The 8,339-nt window shown below is 33.9% G+C and overlaps 1 pseudogene across 1 annotated transcript; it reads left to right on the top strand.

Annotated features, from left to right (window-relative positions):
- The first annotated feature begins 3,054 nt into the window (after positions 1-3,054).
- On the top strand, positions 3,055-7,011 carry LOC143580190 (ferredoxin--NADP reductase, root isozyme, chloroplastic-like; annotated as a pseudogene). Its single transcript, XR_013143599.1, has 3 exons — positions 3,055-3,413; positions 5,199-5,418; positions 6,351-7,011. The product of XR_013143599.1 is annotated as a ferredoxin--NADP reductase, root isozyme, chloroplastic-like (transcript).
- The last annotated feature ends 1,328 nt before the right edge of the window (positions 7,012-8,339 follow it).

Here is an 8,339-nt window from a genome sequence, read left to right on the forward strand (position 1 = left end):
CCAATACCATTGAACTATTAAAAAATGATTTGGAAACTAAAAGTAATTAGAAACTAAACAACACTAGTAAACTTGCATAAATTAAAACATAAGTTAAGGTATATATCAAGGACTATAATAGTCCTCCATGTAGCCTTACCTTGTAGCACAACACTTCAACCGACCGTGACCAGAGAAGTGAAAGCGAAGGAAACAAGGGGTGTATATTATATATATGTTGCAACATCAAGCTTTAAGTAATAAGATTTACTTAGAAATAAGGTTAGTATTTGTTTGACCTAATGTAATCAAATTAACAAGAGGTTGAAGATGAATACTTGAATTTGAGAGAGAGTTTGGAGAAGATGAACAGCCAAAGTGGTGTATGGAACCTTTCTTTTATAATGGTAAGAGTATGGTTCATTCAAATAGGGTAAAAATGCATGTGATGGTTAAAATGGTCAAACAAGCTTTTGATAATTGACAATAATAGTCCCTAAAGTTTGATTTAAGTCATTTTTGATCATAAAGAGGTGTTTTAACGTACCGAAAATGATGTTTTCTTGACCCGACATTTGTGAATCATAAACGAACATAAAATCCAACATTTTATTAATAACGACGAATCTGAAAGATCAAAACGAGTCGGGTTTTTTATACCAATACAAATGCAAGTTAAGCCGAAAGATGACAAATGTTACAATAATGGTAGATATGATAGATCAGATGGTAGTGATTCGGATCCTTATTATACAGCAGAATTTGAGATGTAGCAACTGTGGAAATTATGGTCACAACAACAGAAGTTGCAAACCTGCACCTGATAAAGGGGGGACTAGTTCCCAATCAAAAATTAGGTCTTCACAAAGAGCACCCTAACCAAGTCAATCCCAAGGAGGTTAACATGGTTAGTTGTTAAGGTTATGTGGGTGAATAATTTTATCACATTGTGTTGTGGTTTGTGCTAGACAATCTCAGATAGTTGTGGCTTATATGACATTTTAATAATTTATGGTGTGTTGGGAATCTTTGATGTTATGAAGTTTTGATGTTTGACAATTTAAGTGGTATGTTAAATGGTATGACAATTTAAGTGGTAAGTCAATTGTGTATTTGTGTTATGTTGTTTTAGTTTTGCATTTTATATGTCTTGAACTTTGAGTCTATGTTATGCATTTTCGTGGTTTGACAAACATGATAACCCATATCATCAACATCAACCAAACAAGTTTATTAAACAACCTAATTCCAAGTCAACCATTACAATACAAATCAAGTCAAACATTACTACAAATCAACTTCACGGCTAATTCTAATGACAATCATCAGTTGACCAGTCAGAGTCTCAATCGTGCTCGCCTTCATATGGATCACGATAATAATCTTCCTCCGGCTCCATTGTATAATCATAAGCAGCTTTCAAAACCTCAGGGTCATAATCATGACCCAACTTCATTTCATATTCTTGATTTGGTCTGAAGAGTTCATCTTCTTGTACTATATAGTCCAACAGTTCATGTTTTCCAATTAACATGTTTCCTTGTCAACATTAACAACTTGTTCTTGCAATTGCCCCGCTTTTTACCAACATGCTTTTCCACTTGCCCTGCATCCTTCTCAACCTCAACAAGTTCATCATGATTGTGACATGACTAATAATGTGCAAAACAAATCATGTAAATACTTCAACCGAGTGTAATATTGAGGGTTTGAGGGTAAAAATGTTATTTCAGCACATCTTTAACCAGTCAAATGACGGTCAAAACAGACAGAGTGACACATGTAAACCCGCCTGAAAAGTTCGAGGGCACAGATCACTCAATTTAAGAATGGGACCTGTATTGTAATCGGCCCATATAGCACAAATTTTTTTTATGTAGAAAAAACAAAAAAGTAAATAAAAAATAAGAATACACAGTAGAGGCAGGGCATTGGTTATCTAATATTTATATTTGAAGGTAGCCCAGAGTGAGTCCAAATGCGACAATCAAACTATCAAAGAGCCACTCGCCATTAGCCCCCTGTGCTGTGACTCTCGAAAAGCTCGTCAGTCATTTCATCTTATAGTATAAATATAGATATAATAATAACACCACCCGCTAGATTCACTTTCTCGCTCAGAGGGGTTTTTGTTTAGGATCATGGCTGCAGCACATTTGGGCGTCGCATATCAAGTAAGATTCAACTTCCGTTTCTTCATCAAGTTTCCACCTTTTAACTTTAGCTGTGATTGATTTACTCATTGGAATTGAATTTCTAGGGCTCCGTCAATACCCCTCATTCATCACTTCTCAAGGTTTCATTTCATCTTCTTTTAATACAAACCTGTTTTCATTTTCTTACTAATAAGTTAGTTACTTAGTTGGATCATAACTTCTTAAATCTAGTTATTCCACAGACAGACTATAGTTATTACCTAATGTTTTTGCCAACTTTATTCTACTTTTTAGCTAAAAAAACCTAACCCGACTCCCGAAAACAGGTATTCTGGTATGAGATTAGGAGGTATCGTATCAACCCCAATTACCTGAAACCCTATACATGTATATACCCAGGATTTGGAGGTTACAAGCTGCGCCGCCACCCCGTTTTGAATTGCAAAAGCCAATCTTTTTAAAAACTACGTTGGCTATTCTTGGAACACTACTTTTGAGTCTAATTTTAATATTCAATGGTTTTCACTTGAATCTTATACGGTAATGTTTTATTCTAGTAGATTTCTTAAGTGAAAATCTAACTTATATGTGTTTTGATAATATGAAATTGAAATTTATTTTGTATGCTGTTAAGTATAAACTTATTGTTTGGAATTTACATCATCAAACAATTTACATATTTTAACTAAAAAAGCATTTTTATTGTGTAATTGTGATACTGATATGTATCTAATTTATCACATTTAAATCTGTTTTAGTTGTTCTAAACATAAGATTATATAAATTCAGAATGTGAAGGAAAAAATGTACATGGAAATCCCAACAGGTATTATTAACAAACTAAAAGGTATACTCAATACCTAATGGGTAATTACCGAACAACTATAATAACTACCAAATTTGCGTTTTTAGATTTCATGATAATTTTTTATGTTGTTGCAGACCCAAAAGATCGGCTTTTATGATAAGCAATGGGCCTGTTTTTCACCATTGGAGCTAAAATCAAAGGCTTCACGGTCAAGATACCAAGCAGTAGTATCTATGTCAGTGCCACAAAGTGTGAAGGCAGCTAAAGTTACAGTTTCGCCCTTACATCTTGAAGATGCAAATGAGCCTCCACTAAACATATACAAGCCAAAGGAACCGTATACTGCAACCATTGTCTCTGTTGAAAGGCTTGTGGGCCCAAAAGCTCCTGGAGAGACTTGTCATATTGTAATTGATCATGGTGGTAATGTTCCATATTGGGAAGGACAAAGTTATGGTGTTATTCCACCAGTAAGTTAAATGCTCCTTCTTGTTTTAGAACTGTTAAATATATATTATTACTAGTCAGTAGTCATTATTGTTTATTAGGGTTTAGTTGTCTTTAGCCCACAAGCCCATTATAGGTTTGTCTAGGGTAGAGTTGGCAAATGGGTTGGGTTGGGTCGAACGAGTCATGGGTTGAAATGAGTCATGGGTCAGAATGAGTTTGAGTCAGAACAGGTCAATTAAAAAAAGGGTTGTTTTGGTTTGGGTCGGAATAGGTTAGGGTCGGACCGGGTTTTGAGGTGTTTTTTTTTTTGGTGAACGAGAATAACGGTGGAAACATTTTAGTTTTTAAAATTTTTGTTTTTTATTTATATTTTAAATTATGATTTTTTTATTATTTTTTTGAATTTTTTTGAGGGGTTTTCTATTAAGATCAAAAACCCTTAAAAAATATTCAAAAATAATAATAAAAAAATTGTAACTCAAAATATAAATCATAAACAAAAAAAGTAAAAACACTAAAATGTTTCCAATAGTGTCCTCGTTCCATAACAAAAGAAAAAAACCCACCGAGAATCGAACCGAAACCGAAAAATCGACGAAAATTAAACAAAAAGACAAAACCGAACCACATCAATCGAAATCGAAAAAATCAATCAAAATGAAACTAAAAGAATTCAAATAGAACAAAAACAAAACTGAAAAAACGAACAAAAATGTGTCCGGAATCGACCAAAAGAAACCAAAGAAACCAAAACCCAACCCGTCACGGGTGAAAACTCATGTTGGCTTGAAACCTGAACCGAACCCGTTCCAATCTGAAACCTGTTTCGTGCCGAAACATGTCTTGTACGAAAACCCCTTCCGATCCGAAACCTGTCACATTTTCTTAGGACACTAACCCACATTGACCCATTTCTTTGAACTTGTCGACCCATTTTGACCCAAAAATAAAAGGATGGAATTTCAAATGACTCATTTTGACTCATTTAGTTAAAACCTTTTACCCAAACCAACTCATTTAATTTTTAGAACAACTCAAATTGGCTCATTTGAAAGGGTTTAGGTCTACATTGCCACCCCTAGTCTAGGGTTTTTGGTTTCTTATATATTGAGGGTTCTTCCTAGGCTTGTAAACGAACCAAATGTTCAGTGAACCGTTTGGAGAAAAATTTCTTTATGTTTGTTTATTTAATACACGAACAACATTTTTTGTCCACTTAGTTAAACCAACTAACATGAACATGCGTCTCGTTCGTTCATTTATGTTTGTGAATGTTCGTTAATTTACGTTTGTTTAAGTTCGTTTGTGTATTCATTTAAGTCTTTTAACTCTTTTAGATCCATTTCAATTTGGTCTAATTTATGAAAATAAAATATTACCCATTACATTGTAATCTAGTTTTATTAAATTCATATTTACTTTTAGTTGGTGTTCGCTCAGTTATGTTTGTTTATGTCTGATCGTTTATATTCAGTTATGTTCGTTCCTGTATGTTTGTTTACGTTCATGAACTGTTTGTTTATACCATTAGTAAACGAACATAAACGAACACGAATACGTTCATTATCTTAAAGAATGAACATGCACAAGAAAAATATGTTTATTTGTGTGGTTACAAACGAACGAACACGAACATGCCCTGTTCATGCTCGTTCAATTCGTTTACAAGTGCAGAGGTTTTGTGCATTTGAATGCACTTCGAATGACTTTTACACCCTTGACCCGTATCAATTTTTTTAAATCTTATAGCTTAACCTTCCTGACGGTTAAAATAATGATATGTGTATTGATTTTTGTGAAAACAGGGTGAGAACCCAAAGAAACCTGGGGCCCCACACAATGTCCGGCTTTATTCAATAGCCTCGACAAGGTACGGTGACTCATTTGATGGGAAAACAGCTAGCTTATGCGTTTGAAGAGCTGTTTATTATGACCCGGAGACAGGAAAAGAAGATCCATCTAAAAATGGTGTATGCAGTAACTTCCTCTGTAACTCAAAGCCTGGGGACAAAGTTAAGATAACAGGTACTCTTTGATCCTTAAAATGGATGAATTTCCAGTCTGTTCTATGATGTGTAGAGTTGGGAATTTGGACCCGTTTTAAGTGTGAACTGATTGATTTGATTATGTTGATCTGTAACTGAAAATCAGGTCAAATATATAAAAACATTAGCCAAAAATGAAACAGGTTGGAAACTAACCGTAGTGTATCTTAATGTATAGAACCTCCTAAGTCAATTTATTCTTAATATTAGATGCTGAAATATATAGCTTTTGTAACTGTATTAGACAGTAAGCACTGATCATCATAAAGGAAGTTTAAAAAGATTCAGACAAAAAGTGTTCCCAGACTGTTTTAACCTGTACCATAATTACTCATTTTAAGGTGTGTAAATGAGACAAGCCAAGCCCGAAATCGACTAGGCTCGAGTTCTATTTCTAAAGCTTGAGCTCGGCATCGTTATTATTTATTAATTAGTTTATGTTTATTTATAATTATTTTTTATATGTTATGATTTATATGTAACAGAATATGTATTAATTACTTAGTTTTATCATAATTATATATATATATATAATAGTAATTATATATTAATATATATTTAATCTATTAAATATAAATTATACAAATAATAGGCTTGTTCAGGCTCGCGAGCCGGCTTGAGCTCATTTAAGCTCGGCTCGATTCAAACTTTTGGTGAGCCGATCTCAAGTAGCTCACGAGTGGCTTGGCTCATTTATACTTCTACTCGTTTTGACCTAAATCTATTTTTATCTGTTACCTGACCCGCTCATTTTGTCAACTCTAGTTCACTCTGTCTTGTATGTCATATTTAACCAAGGGGTAATTGTCCATGACCATATCTACTAGTTTGATGCAATTTAGGCACACAATAAGCATGCCCGAATTAACGCTTCCATTTTCCAGTGTTTTAATAAATAAAATATTTTGGCAGGCCCGTCTGGGAAGATTATGCTTCTGCCAGAAGAAGACCCAAAGGCTACCCACATTATGATTGCAACAGGGACAGGTGTCGCACCATACAGAGGCTACCTTCGCAGAATGTTTATGGAATCTGTACCCACTTATAAATTCAATGGTCTTGCTTGGTTGTTTTTGGGGGTGCCCAACAGTGACAGTCTTCTGTATGATGAAGAGTTCAGCAAGTATCTTGCAGACTACCCTGATAACTTCAGATACGACCGAGCTCTTAGCCGAGAGCAAAAGAACAAGAATGGAGGGAAGATGTATGTGCAGGATAAGATAGAGGAATACAGTGATGAGATATTTAAGTTGTTGGATGAAGGCACTCATATTTATTTCTGTGGGCTTAAAGGGATGATGCCGGGGATTCAAGAGACGTTGAAGAGGGTTGCGGTTGAAAGAGGGGAGAGTTGGGATGAGAAACTGGCACAGCTCAAGAAGAACAAGCAGTGGCATGTGGAAGTTTGTTGATACAACAGGTCTAGATGGCTGTGGTGTCATTTGTTACCTGTATTTGTTTGAATATTTGAGGAACTTGTAGCATCACTTGAATAGGTCCTGCATGAGATCTATTTCACTGAACAAAATAAATATGTGATAATCGTCATGGCTTGATTTCCTTCGGATTCGGTTTATTTTATGTTCTATAACATGTTACGCGAGGAATAAGGTATTTATACAATATTTCTGATAGGCTTTTATCATCGCGTACCCAAAGTTTGTGTATACATAAGGTTTATATGATTAGTAACTGAAACAAAACTATCGAACAGAACATAGATATGAGATTGTATAGTGTTGTTTTACAACCAATAATGCAATATTTTCAGTTTTACACCACGGATAACAAATTTCTAAAAACCGATGTCGGCTTAGGTAGCTAAGTAGTTTGGACAACTATTGAACATGGTGTGCCACATAAAGGCTCTTGAAAGCTATAGTTATGGATTGCTACAAAAGAAACATCACCATTTCCACCAAATCAAGCTTTATCTGACAACTGGATTTCATTATTTGATTTGAACAAGGGTAGGATAGTTGTTTTCATGAAGTACACACATTTACCGGCTAAAAGAAAATTGGTAAATATATACACAACAAGATGTCAAGATCTGATAAAGCATCTCTTTAGCAAGCAATGAGTCCAGTGATGGATAAATTCTGCACCGGACGAAGTAAAAAATGCTGTGGTTGGTATCAAAAAGTGTGATAAGGATCTTGCACCATTGATAAATGATATTTCATTGATATAGATCAATTGAATGCCATGTAGACACTAAATTTGACTCTCTCTTTTTTTCGTTCTACAATATTATGTAAACGTAAATAACTTTTTTGTAAATGGTATGTTACAACAGTGTGACATGTTTTATTTAATTTTAGCATACATGAACACCTTTATTCACAATCCAACCTTTAAAACAAAACTAATTTTACTCTCTTCAACCTATCAAACCCGACCCAATTTTTCCCTCTGATTCACAAACTAACCTAAATCAAAAGGATTGTTTTTAATATCTGAATGTTAGAAAAAAAAACTAAACAAGATTGTGTTTTTATATTAAACCAAACACTTAAATTTATTTCGAACCTAATAATTTATTTACAAGCTTTTTTAAAAAAAAAAAAGAAAAAAAAATCTTACGAACTTATATAAAAAAATATGTTATAAAAGTGTCGGTAAGACACATCCATGTGACGGACTGATGGATGACAATTTTCAGCACCAATTATATGTTCATGTCTCCTAATTAGTAATTCCTTTTTTGTATGTATATCTACCTCATGTAACCTAAGAATATTATATCATCAACATAAGTTAATGAATCATATATTTTCCTATTCTCTTGTCTTCTTTATTATCTTCAAATTCTCATATTACCCTAATAATCTTGTTATAGTTAGGGCTAATATCATAACACGTTATCAGCACGAGCCGCTTATATCATAATCAAGAAAG

Source organism: Bidens hawaiensis, unplaced genomic scaffold (assembly GCF_021521415.1).
Source record: "Bidens hawaiensis isolate Kalapana, Puna unplaced genomic scaffold, B.hawaiensis_p1.1 tig00030276_1, whole genome shotgun sequence".
Taxonomy (NCBI): Eukaryota; Viridiplantae; Streptophyta; class Magnoliopsida; order Asterales; family Asteraceae; genus Bidens; species Bidens hawaiensis.